Source organism: Apteryx rowi, unplaced genomic scaffold (genome assembly GCF_003343035.1).
Source record: "Apteryx rowi isolate R43461 unplaced genomic scaffold, aptRow1 scaffold_230, whole genome shotgun sequence".
NCBI lineage: Eukaryota > Metazoa > Chordata > Aves > Apterygiformes > Apterygidae > Apteryx > Apteryx rowi.
Window position 1 is genome coordinate 49,581 of NW_020448642.1, and position 13,720 is coordinate 63,300.

Here is a 13,720-nt window from a genome sequence, read left to right on the forward strand (position 1 = left end):
CAGAGAAATGGATTGGTCACCTTAGAGTTTTTTCTTGTTTGACATTGAAGTAATTTATATCAGAAGCAGAGCTGGAATACCAGCTTGGACCAAAGGCCGTCTGTGGTCCTAACACATTAGCTCCCAGTTTCCTCTGTTAGTTGTGTACATCTGCAGATCTATCAACCTGTCAGGCCCAACTTCTGGACTGCTTTAATGTGCTCCAAAGATAAACACTCCTATTATATTTAGGAAAGGAAATGAAAGACTTCTTGTGCTGATAAAAATATGATTTACAGCAGGCTCTAGGACAGAAGCTTTTCAATTAAAAACACCACTTAAACATTTCTTTGCCCTCAATATCAATGTGATCAGAATGGCAGTGTAATTCTATTTGTTAATTTCAGCTTGATTTACTAGGAATAATCCCCTTGAGCCAGTAGCCGACCTCCAAAACATTCCAGCTTCCTGTGGGATAACAAGGAATAATAAGAAACATGTTAGTGTAAAATAAGCAAGGCTGGTGTGGTGTGAAGCTTGTTCCTGTGTTGTCAGACAGACAAGCCTGTAGCAAGTACTCAGCAATAATCAAATGAATGTCCAGAGACCTTTTTCTAACAGACAACTCAGCAACTTCAAACAGATTTCTTGAGCTAATTCACTGGTGGTATGGGCCGATAAAGCAGTATTAATCTCCTGCTTTAAATCAAGTTTCTGTCATAAGGCTCCATTAATCTCTCCCATGTTATCAAGTGTCTTAGTGGTAGGAAATTATATTTCTAAATTGAGTTTTGTTCTCTTTCAGTGTAGTAAGAAATATTTTCCAAACTTCTAATAGGAAGCGTAAAACCTATGATGCTGACAATACCTCTGAATAAATAAAAGCTATAAATTAAAGCTATTTTATTCCAAGCCCCAATATTATAGCAAAATAAGGAACATTGATTACCTAGAAAGGAGAAATCAAATATAAGATTTTTAATGAAAGTGAGGTAACAGCTGGTTAACTTTTTAATTTACCTTTTTATAGCAATTGGATTTTTTTTAAGCGTTTATAGTCAAACAATCTCTGGGCACTAATAAAACACTTATTGATTCTTAGTGTATATACTTACTTTACAAGATGTCCTAACCTGCAGCCACTACTATTAATGGAAACAGATAGTCTTTACAAAGTCCGCAAAGCTAGTGCCCCTTTGTTTCACTGGGGACAAATTTACAGTAAGTAAATGTCTCTGCATTAAATTTACTATGCTAAAGTTAAAATGAATAACCACAGGCAACAAAGCAACTTAATTTTATGGCCAGTAATAGAGTTGCAGGGTAGATAGGGGTATTTGGTAGAAGGCAGTAGAATCTACTGCAGCACTGACAAATTTTACAGCTTTCGCTTTTTAAGAGGACAATGCAGCAACTTCAGTAATGTTTAGATAAATTTGTCCTGCAGAGTTGTTTGAATCTTATCCATGGCTGACCATTACCATCTCACTGAGCGCAATAAACAACACTGGTCAGGGGCTTAGGTCACGGGTACCACCCGCATGATTGCACAGCAGTAAATACAAAGACCTCTCATATATCTCTATATTTGGATTCCACTCCTACTGCTGCATTAGGCAGAGCGTTCAAAGCCACATGCCTGGGCATCACCACTCAACATACACCAGCCTTGCAGGCAAACCCAAAGCCAGCTGGTACAAAAGGAAATCATCCAACTTTATCAGGCTTTGGATGAGTGAGAAGGATTAAATTTAACTTAGATGCAATTTACATTAAAAAAATCAATACTGTGTAGTTATAGATTGTTTGCCTGTCTATACTAAGCAGACTTTTCTCACAGAGTGAAAGTCAGAACCCTTGCCACAAAACCTTTACTTTTGGGGGGAAAAAAATACTTTTTAAGTTCAGCTGGAAAACATGTCATAATGAGTGAATATAAGCAGCAATACAACAAGAATGGAGCAAGAAGCATTATAGTTGCCTGCTTACTCAGTTTAATGTTCAGCTGAACTTTGTTCAGTGTTCAGAACTGACTTGCCTTAAATGTTCCTGCTTCTGCTCCTATGACAGTGGTCTGGGAGAGTCCCTCAGGTACCTCCATGAGCCTCATCACTGTATTACCTGAACATGTCACCTCCTTTCAAGTATTTATCCTCATAATTAGAACTGATCATAAAAATATGATATAGTTTTGAAAGCTTTTTGTGTGTAATGAAAATTCATTATAAACATATCCCTAGGCCATTATGGGCATGTCCCTGACGTATTTGCAAGTAGAGCAGCCACATATGCAAAATAACCAACAGCGGTGAGCTGAGGAGGCCTGCAGTGAAGACTCTCTCTCAGACTCCTGGCTATTTTTGGTGGCAGGAACTAAATCAAGTTCTGATGCAGAACAAAAGTATAACTTAAGTGTTTCCAGAAGACAAAGCTCTTCATTTTTGGCCAGCCTTCTCCATAGCACTTTCGTAAGAAAGGGAAGAATCATTCTGCCATTCAACAGAAAAACAAGGGAGAAAAGAGAGGGGGAGAAAGAGCGCAAGAGAAAGAGAGAGCAAGTGAGCGAAGTGGCCACAGCCATCGGGACTGTCGGAGCATGGGAACACAAGGGCGAGCTGGCAGGCCTCAGGTTAACATCCCAGCAGCTGTGCCATACAGCAGTTTCTGCAAATGATTAGCTAACAAAGGAGTCAATTCCCTTCTATGCATCCAAAGAAGCCTCAACAGCTTTTATAGTCCCTGTGCTTGCCCACCAGGCTACTCCTTCACAACATTAACCTTATCCTCTTCCAAGTAAAGCTGTTTTGCGGCACACATTTGAAAGGAGTTTGCAATCCCACTTCCATAGGGAATAGGTGATGGGCACTGCCCCATTCAGGAACCTGCATGTATCACATCCCTGTGGAAACCTTTTCCCCAATTTTCCCTCTGATAATTAGCAGAGAAACATCTTTCGAAAAGAGTGATGCTTTCCCTGGAGAATGCTGACGAGAGTCCTTTCCTACCATAACTGAGACCCAGCAATAAAGAGGAAATATGGTCTTAGGACACCATAAGCAGAACCACATGCTTCTCTAAAACTCATGATTTTAAGAACTCCTCAAGATATACAGAGTAAAGCTTTTTAAAAATATGTAGCACAGGGCAGATGTTAACTCTCATATTTCAAGGTGCTCTTCTACATGGAGAAAGAGACTCTAAAGAGACTAAAAGGCGCCGTTAAGTGTCCTTATTTGTATTACCTGAATTCAGTAAGTATTTATATAAATCTCTGGCTCAAACATAAATATATCCATTTGGCAGCTAAAATATGACAGTAATCAAAAAGGGAAAGAAATGACAATGCAAGATATCCAAGGGACAGCCAGTCCCACACTTCCTGTAGATGTTTTTTATAGACTGTTGTCTAATATACAAACACCAAATGCATTAGGGGAAAGATCATCATTTTGTGTCAGATGTACAGATACTAGCCCCTTTGTTCTATTACAATATAAATAATTTACCAAAACTCTCTGCACTGTACATACACCAATAGATGAATATTATGTGGTCCTCCCACTCCAGCAATTCCTTATTCTGATTTACAAGTGACCATTTTCTTACACAAGCTGTTGGTGAAAATGATGACCTTTCCCAAAGTTAAAAACCAAGCATCTTTGGAAGCTCAGCAAAGGTTTCCAAATGAGACTTGCCCTCACCCACCAAGTTACACCAGCTTGATGTACAGGATGGCCAACATTTAGTCCTGCCTCATGCCATTGACAGGTTTAAGGCCTGGCATCCTGCAAAGACAGAAATCAGAGCTTTCTACCACTGGCAAGGGAGAGTTAGCAGCAAATAATTCATGATAATTACACCTAAATGCATTCCCACAGCTTGACAATCCTGCTTCATTCTTTGCATGAAGCCAAGTAGTAAAACAAAACCAGATGTTTACCTTCTGATGCAACTTTTTATGCCAAAAACAGCTTAAAGCCCTGAAGTAACATCATCTTATTATATTTAATGGAATGGCTTGCAGGATCTTTCCACCTGTAAAGCCAGGTGCCACAAATATCTCAAATCTCCTGCAAAAGAAAATAGAAAATACAAGTGTCAGCAGAAGCAAGTGTTCTGTAATCTTGTACACTTTGAGATCTGGTATTTTGCAACCTTAACCTGAATTTTGTGAGCTATATTCTTAGACAGATTATACCATCTACATACACAGCATCTCTTTCATTAGGATGTATTTTTAATGTGTGATTTCTTGCTTCTAATGATGTTGATCTGAGCATCACACATAGAGAAATCCTAATTTCATAAAACTCTCAAATAATCAAGTTCCCCTTCTTAAGCAGTCTCAGACATACCTAACTAACATAGCCACATGTGCCAGGGACCAGGGTAGATATTTATGCTAAGGCAGCAAAAGTAGTGGAAATATTTTAGATAGATTTATATTTGGCACTTCTTTTTTTAGAGCTGGTAGGAGCTGATGTTTGGCATGTATCACCTCGTGGATATATATCACTTTCAGAATTAGAAGCCTTCAAATCTTGCAGATTCTTTGCTGGTTTACTGCTTTCCATCCTTGCCTTCATCAAGGCATGCTCAGAAGCCTTCCTGATGCTGCAGAGTTTGATCTGTCTGGAGGGAAGGATGGAATGAAATTTAAAGATGCAATATTCCACGGTCACAGAAAAATATGTTACATTTTAAAAAACAAGTGTTTGCAGAGCTGCAAGATGGCACCCTGGATGAGAAGACTGCCACATATCTGGAAAACCAAGTAACTCACCACCCATGCTCCCCATCTCCTTTTTAGTGAATCCACCTTTTTGATTTTAAGTACTGCCTGCTTTGAATATTGAGTCAAATTTTTCCATGTATGTAAATATTCCTCTTATAGATATATTGAGATAGCACATAATAAAACAGAGTAAACAATATTGACTTATGTTTTTACACTGTTCAAAAACTACTTTTAATTTTGTATAAAACGCCAATCACCAAGTGACCTTTCCCCTCCAGGAAAATCTTTACAGAAGTTGGAAGCATGCGCCTACACCAGTCACACTAATAGTAGGCTTCAGAACACGACACCGGTGCAAGACTGAAGAAAAAATAACTCAGGAGTTTGAGTTAGACAAAACCTGCTAAATTATGGCATTGGGCTTTATTTTATTACATTCAAAAAAGAATTCCTTACTTGTAGCAAATAAATATTGAACTCACTGAAGCCAAGCAATTTCAAGGTGCTTGACAGTTTTATTTGGTTGGAAGGGATGAGTGGAAAACAGGGAACTTCAGTAGTCACACCTTAAATTTAGTTTCATAGTGTCTACATAAAAGATCAAAAAGAATTACAGACTTTTCAGTACAGATTGTATTAGTGAGAACTTGTATATGCATGCTTTGCTACAGCTGCCAGCAGCACTCAGCAGGGTGGCAAGACAGAACAAGAGGAAGCAGACTCCTGAGGGCTGTCAGCCCTAATCAAGGACCATCTCCAAGAAACGGTCACCAGTATTAAACCCTGGGTAAAAATACACATACTACACCTGGATACTGCAGACGCTTCAACTGGTTATCCCTGCCAAACTCATCTGTTCTGTGAGGTATCACACAGATATACAAAGGGTACCTCCTTCCCTCAGAAGTTTGCAGTCTAACAAGAGTAGCATGGGCCTACACATAGACGCATGAAGTGATTTACCAAGCTTACACAGGAGGTCAGTGACAGAGGTAGACATCAGACACCAGACTCTGCAGTCTCTGTGTAATCTGCCTATCCCTTGAACTTTGCTGGCTGTTAAGCACAAAGATACATGACAGAGCAAAAGCCCTTAGTGAACTCGCAGCAAACCAGTCAAGACTAACAAAAAAGCTTGGTACTGGAGACAAGACAGCCACAGAAGCAGAAACAAGATCTATATTCCAGTAGTGCAAGACATGGCCAAAGGTTTTTTCTGTGAAAAACAATAAAGAAATAATTTTCTTCAGGCTTTTTCCCCACACACAAAATTAAAGTGCACATAGCTATGAGCTGTAGTTAACATACTGGTTGCTTGAACAGTTTTAATCAAATCAAAGCATTAATACAAGGTACTACCAACTTACAAAAAGCATAGCTTTATGTTAAATGTTACCACAGTTTTTCATACATTTCCATTATCTCAGTCCGCCTCTCTGGTAACACTATCAGTATAGACACAGGAAATCATCACCAAATACAGTGAAAGCAACTGTAAGAAAGATTGTCTAGTCTTTCTAATACAGTTCTTAAATTACCACAATACAGTCAAGGAGACAAAGATTCTTACTGCATTAAAATAAAATCACTTCCATATGAACGCTGATCTAAATAAAGCAAGCAATATCTATTTGAATTTCATCTGACCAGACTGTCAACCTTTGTATGGAAATGATCTCAAAGTAAAGTTAGGAGAATAGCTCTTTGCTGACAAGGAAGGTGATACTAACATTCAGAGTGTTTTAAAACAAGTACATACAGATGCACACACAGAGCATTTCCTAGACTTACACAGGCAAGGTAAATAAGGTGCATTTGACATGTCAACAGGCTAAGGACCAGAAGCACAGATATGGTAATTAGCCCCACATGTCCTGCCCATGGAGTAAAAATTCAGAGTTTTCTTAAATTAGGAGGACATTTTAGCAAAGTTATGCATGTTCTTATGCCTAACGGGGAGCATCTTGTCTTTACAGAAGGGAGCCCCTTCTTATATGCAATCCAGAGAGGTGCCCTTTCAGTAGAAGCTTAACTTGCTTCAGCAAATACTGCCAAGAAAATCTACCTTAAGGCAAAGAGAAAAATATATTAATCAAAATGAACAATCAGCAAAAGACTTGTCCTGGACTAGCATCAAATGTGAAAGAGAAAATAAATCATCTCCACCAACCCTCCTCTAGGCCTTTCAAGCCCTACCAGTCTTTCCCAGCCTCTGCGGCCACAGACASACTTGTAGTCTTAAAACCAGGCAGGAAAGAAAAAAGCATCACATCTCAAGGAGATCCAGTCAGTTTTCCCACCCACCAAGTGAACGATCTATCTGTTGTCAAAAACATCCCATATTTACGCTCAGGACACTACTCACCTCTTTCCTGAAGATATTCTTTACTTTCTGAAGTGTGCTTCCACCATTTATTTTCTCTTCTCTTCTACTCATGTCTTCCATCTGAAGCATCAGTAATGTGTGCAGCAAATCAGGGGTAAGTGCAGTTCTTGTCTGTAGGTCAGCTCACCAGGCTTGGTCTATCAGGAAACTTAGATTGCCTACAGTGCAATCCTTCCCTGGCCACATATACTTAAAAACTATAGTGCCATAACATACACAGGAATCCAAATACTAAGCAACAGCTGCACCACTTTATTTCCACAAAAACAACAACTGGAAAAGTTAGTCTAAACATAATGCTTAYACACAGACTCACCTAAATTTGTCAGAATAACCTTACTAGCACAGACAAGCTGTATATTAGATACTTGTGAGATCTTTGCCCATGTGCATGTATCACTCATCAAGTATACAGTTTTCTTTCCAATCCATGTAATTTGTGGACCAAGGTGTTTTTATATACTGGACAGCACTAGGGTTCCATTTCCTTTCACCAGAGTGCTTAAATTTGACTAGACAGTAGCAATTGCTTTTTAATCTAAGCAAACTGATGCGTCAAAGGCAATCAGTATGGTGAAGCTATCCCATGAGAATCCTAATAATCCTGATGAATCACTYTGCTCTGTATGAAACTCAGTAATTGAACTCTTGGCATAGAATGTCACAAGCACTTAATGCAGTAAGTATATACAGCTGCAAACAGCACACTCAGTTATGCATACCTCAACAGTGTTTGCACTTTTGCTGAAATTATACACCCTTTTTGCCATTAGTCAGTTTCTAACTATATTGGCACAAGGTTTCTTTAAAATTTCCCAGGAAGAAGTCTGACACGCATGTAGGGATATGATGTTACTTGATATTCCTATCAACAGTCACATGCTACATTCAAAGAAAATAGTCCAGAAAAAAAAAAGTGAGAATTTTGGAATGATTCTGAGAGAAAATTTAGCAATATACAGCAGTTGATCAACTGAGAAAGTCTATATGGATGGAAGAAATTGGCTTCATAAGAAATATTTTCTGATGGACCATTGCAGCCCTTCTGTTTGGAGCCTGCAGTGCCTGCCTATCTGTAACACTCCAAACATATAAGTGAGACTTCTAAAAACAATGTGTTTTAACTAAATTATATGCTGAATATGGAAGGACAAGTGATAATGTCATTTTTTAAATCCAAAATAAAGGTGTCTAGAAAACCCATCATTGAATTTAAATTACATGCAAATGTTTATAAATGCAGCTAGAAATGTTTCAGTCTACCTAACTGTATAGATTTTGAAATAAAACTAAGTATCAACATAGTAGCCCAATAATTCTTTTATTAGGTTTTCTTACGTATTTTGATCCCTACTGCCTCTAGCTACACCTAGTCCTACAGAAGTACATTTATTCTGTTATTGTCCTTTGAGAAACTGGAAAGAATTTGTTGAATTGGCAAGTGTGTTTATAAAACATATATCACAGTCTCTAGTCTATAAGCTGTGTGATTACCTGTACTAAGTCTGGGCATAACATATGTTCTGAACTCAAAAGTACTTTTCTCTTTACAACTCAAGAATCCCTGAGGAAGTTTAATTCATTTGATTCAAAGCTTAGCTTTAAAGGCTAATTTTACTTCTCAACCAGAGAAATACTCTTCTATAGACATGCTAAAAGTTCTTTGCACCAGCCTATGCATATACAAACTACTGAGTTGTCTATTATTCAACAGCCTAATTGAAAATCTCTCCACTATTTCAAAATAGAAGTAAGGAAAACATAAAAATACATGCAAAAATCTCCAACCCCAGGCCTAAAATTGAAAGCCTCCTTTATTTAAGCTATGCAAAAATAGCCCAGTTAGTAGCATTAATAGAATACTACAGTTTTTAGGCTATAAAGAATCTATAGTATATAGCATTTTACTACAGTAATACAATATTTCTTATTTTTATTTTTAATGCTCTTAATTAGGTTTGTCAAATTGAATTAAGACTTAGCATGGAAACTACAGAGAAGCAGGAACTAGCCTTACAAAAATTAAAATGTCTTCTGTCTTAGGAAAGCTTTCCTGTTCTCCACCCTTCAAACTCTGCATCATGTTCCAAAAGCTTGTGGTGGATATAAAAGGTGCCAAACACAGATCCTGATGCCTGCCTGCTGAGTAGTAAGACAAGGTCATTCCTTTCTTCTCACCATGCTTCTTATTTATCAGTCTATTAAACAATCAGTCAGTTTTCTTCAAGCATTTTTTCTAATGTACAACAAAAACTACCGTAGAGGCAAGTACCACCTTTGCAGGAATCAGAAAAGGAAAACAAAGGGAACTGATTACTCACTACCTGGAACAGAAGATACCAAGAGGAGCTATCAATAAACAATATGTTCAATTTAATACTGCAGCTCCTTGGCTTCTTAAAGTACCCATGCCAAAAAGATTTGCTGTAGAAAAAGCACCTACTAGAAAATAATTTTGCATTGTAAGAGTTTGTAGGGACCGACCAGGGAGAAGAACCCCAGGCAAACAGCTGCTCCTCGCATTATATATCAACCGCCATCTCAGATTTCTTCTGGAAGCTATCCTGTCTTCTTTTCCTCCTCATATCACTGCTGATTAATCAAGAGACTTGAGGTTGATATCAATCATGAACCAACTTCAATTTAATAAGCGTAAGAGAGGTACGTAACATGGGGAAAAAGAGAGATACCAAACCCTGCAGACACCCTACTTTCCACTCTGACCTGCCAGAAGTGGCCAGACATCTGACATACCTTATGGAAGACACCTTCTTAAGCTACCAGCATCACTGTGTTTGATCTCAGCTCCTTTTCTCACTTACTTCCCCCTTTCCTAGGCCAGGAAAAATTCCTATTCTTTTTCCCTTCCCCTCATAAAAAAAATCACTGCCCCAAAGCTAAAATACAGAAGCAAAAGGACAGCTTGGGAAGGAAGGGAAAAAATCTCACAGGAAAACACCTGTGTAACTGCAAACTGTAAGCCCTTTAGGGTAAGGATTGTCTTTGTCTCTGGCTGTCTGAGAACTGTAGTGGTGGCACAACAGGAGTAAGCTATTGAGATACGGCATTCTCTAATTCATTAGCTGTCTTCTTTCTTTATAGAGGTCCCTAAAATTTTTTTTGAATCCACTGGACTTTTTGAAAATATTAACACACAAAAGTTGTATTAGAAAGTGGGATACGTTAGATGACTTGCTCAATATGCATTAGGATTTTAATATTTGCTTGAAACACGTATTTAACAGAGTATTTTATAAAATGCAGTTATTTACAAACTCTTTAAAAGCGTGATGGGGAGACTTTTGATTAGTGAGACTTTTGATTACGGTGGGCTTTTCTTTTTTTTAATTCTAGTTTTTCAGAACTGTCCTAAAGAAACTAAATTTGGGTTTAAGCTACAAAGAAGAAAATGTGAAAGGTTTGTCAATGATGCATCCTGACACACGATCAGCAGTAGTGCATTTCAAGGAATTCAAGATTATTCTAGATAAAAACCAAAGATATCTACAACAAGGGTCTTTACTGAACAAAGAATTTAAAACTCAGCAACTACATATAAATAATACCAAGAATAATTCATACAAAGAACTAAAACTGTGCAATTACGTAAGTAGTTAATTGTGTTGGGAGCATTCAGCAAGTGTATTCCTTAAATTCAGCCAGTTAAAAAACATTTTTTTTTAAGTCTATTATTGAGAGAATTCTGGATTTTGCTTTTCAGGTCACAGATGCTTGGATGACCAAGGGCACTGGGAGGAATGGAAGCAGGACAGTTCCAGCACAAGATTTCCACTACCTGAACAGCAAAGGACATCTTGTGTTCAGGCAGCAGAACTGCAAAGATTACCTTCGCTCAGAGTGAAAAACACAACGCACTACACATACAAGAAGAACGACAAATGCTTGAATCAATTTCTACAACTGATCCTGTGTAATGCTATAGAAGTATAACTGGAAAATTCTCTACACATTAACACTCAGAGGAATATCTATAGAACAGTGCTTGTCTGCATATTGTGCGGGGCCAAGTTTTTTATTTATTTATTTATTTAAATGGTTCAGGAAAGCAATCTGAGCCATTTTCTCCCCCTTTCTTGCTCTATACCAAGTACATCCAAGCTGGATGTCATCGAAGGAAGCTTCCATTCCTGTTCAGTGTTCCAGGAATGTAACAGCAAGGGTTTTATGAGGCATTATTGAGCTGCACTTGCAGAGCTAAATCAGCTCATTAGATTTCAAGAACAGTCCAACTAAACTAAAAACTACAATTTTAAATTTATTCTTTTCAATAGAGAGCTCTCCCACTGTAAGCAGAGCTGGTCCTAGTATTTTTCCACTGTATATGTAGAAGTCTCCAAGGTTAGTCTCTGGAAGATAAGGGGCAACCACCTTATTTCTCCTCTTCCATTTTCCATCTTATCAACTATAGCTATTCATATGGAATATACAGTAGTAGTCATTAGGTTACATTTCACAGTTTATGGTTTTAATGGTTTTGCAACATTAGATGCACAACATATTTTCAAGCATCAAAGATAGCAAAGCCTAGTTTAACATTTTATAAAGATAATAAAAGTTAATGAGCGCTCATGATCTATGATCTGACAAGACATCTGCTCTTTTCTTTCTGAGATAAAACACTCACCCTGCCTTGTTCTGGCACAGTGGGAGGGAACAAATACAAACCAATTCATCATTCTAAACTATAAGCTATATTAAGTTATAGTTTCTCAACAGGCTTGTACACCCTGTTGTTAACAGGGCACAGGTGTCCTGAAAACAGTCTTTTCAATGCAATAATTAAATCCCGCCAACATCACAAGGTCAACTGCAGCAGGCAGTACTGTTTAGCTGTTTCGAAAGAAAAAAAAAAAGTTCAAAACTAGCAATAACAAGGATACTGGACTCTTGTTATCACAGCAAGAAAAGCTCTATTCCCATTTTCTACATATTTTCATCATGCTTGTTCATTACATGAGTATTTTAAAAGAATTTCATTCTGACCTATCAAGGAAATGTTTTGTAAACTCTGGTTTACAAGATATATGACTAACATCAAGATGGGGGAGGAAGACATAAGCTGTTTTCATACCATTTTTGAGGTTATAACAGGGAGATCTGTGATAGAAAACTGTACAGAACATTAAAACTCGTTGCAGTCAGTTACATGTCAAAACCGGTTGCCAAACATTTTGGAAATACTGTCTGAGACCATATTCTGCTTGCTGATTGATATTTATGTCACCTACAGTATAATATATTGATCCTACTGGTATAAATACCAGTAGCTTTTCACAATTCAGGGCTGCCACCTTTTCCATATAAAAATCTAACCCTACTGTTACTAAATCATTGAAGAGGGAGGGTATCTCAGTGTGGAAGAAACACAATAAAAAAAGATGCATTTCCCATCCTTCTGTAGATAAATTGTAGCTTAGTGTCTGCACATCTACAGCCACATGATGATACTGAGGGATTTTCCTGTACCACACATCTTTCTGCATGCCAGCATACTTTATCTTTCCTCAATATGAACTTTTCTAAAAGAAAAAATTACCTTCTGTGGACATCATCCCACATCTCTGACCTGCTAAAACACTTTTAATATGCAGAGATTTTAAATATGTAATAAAAGACAGCCCAGATTTGTCACCACACAGTTGCTATAGTTCTTTTGCAGAAAAAAACATGCTGCTATGCTGTCCTACACATCTACCTATGGCCAACTCTTGGATTCAAGTCCAGGACTAAAAGAAACTATGCTCCTCGCTGATTATGGCTATTCTTTCGCAAAGCTATCAAAGGAAAGTACAAACAATATAACAAAACTGATTTTTTTTCCTTCAGTCTTATGATATGATGGTGTTTTGATGCTGTGCTTTAGTATGCAAGGATCCAGTCTCCTACAAACAGCTGTAAACTACCATGAAATATAACATGTGAAATGAACAAAATTCACAAATTGCTATCTACCTATGTTGCATAAGAGAGAGGTCAGCTATATAGCCAGGGAATCAAGTAGTGCACAACTGTGCAGAAAAGTGAAGGATTTTTGCCACCTGACGAATCCAAGACTGCTGGGACATAGCGCTACAACCCCACACAGCCTCAGACATCTAACCTGGCTAAACAGTCTCCCTCTGCTTCCTAGAGGATGCTTTAGRGGATCAGCTCCTCTGTCCACTGACTATAGCAACACTGACTCTGCACTGCCATGCTGGAAAAGCCTGCCTCTTCCCACTAACTGAAAGCATTGCTCTCCTTAAGTTGTGGTCTTTAAGATGTCAGACAGAGGTCTGCAAACACTGCCTAAGAATTAAAGCCAACATTTATGCACATAAACAGAACTGGAGGAAAATAAAGATAATAAGTCAACCTTCAAAGCTTAAGCCTAGTGGAAAACCAGTGTGAACAGAATCAGATACTCCACAGATTTCTCCCTCCCACCCCCAGAGAACTTATGTGAGCTCGAGATTAAAAATAAATGAACTTGAGAAAACAGCACAACCAAGCAGCCTAGACAGACCAGATGGCTAACTTAGGCTACACCTGCATTAGCAACTAGCATAGGAAAACATAAGTGGATCAGTAGAGTTAAATACTTAAAATCTACTTGT

General features: G+C 38.0%; 1 protein-coding gene across 1 annotated transcript in view; it reads right to left on the bottom strand.

Moving 5' to 3' along the window:
- Positions 1-414: 414 nt before the first annotated feature.
- HACE1 (HECT domain and ankyrin repeat containing E3 ubiquitin protein ligase 1) overlaps positions 415-13,720 on the bottom strand; it is a 73,727-nt gene continuing 60,421 nt past the window's right edge. Inside the window, exons 23-25 of the transcript XR_003253485.1 lie at positions 4,478-4,611; positions 3,920-4,049; positions 415-447 (exon numbers count right to left, since the gene is read on the bottom strand). The gene's annotated coding sequence lies outside the window, so the exon portion shown is untranslated. The remainder of the gene's footprint in view (positions 448-3,919; positions 4,050-4,477; positions 4,612-13,720) is intronic.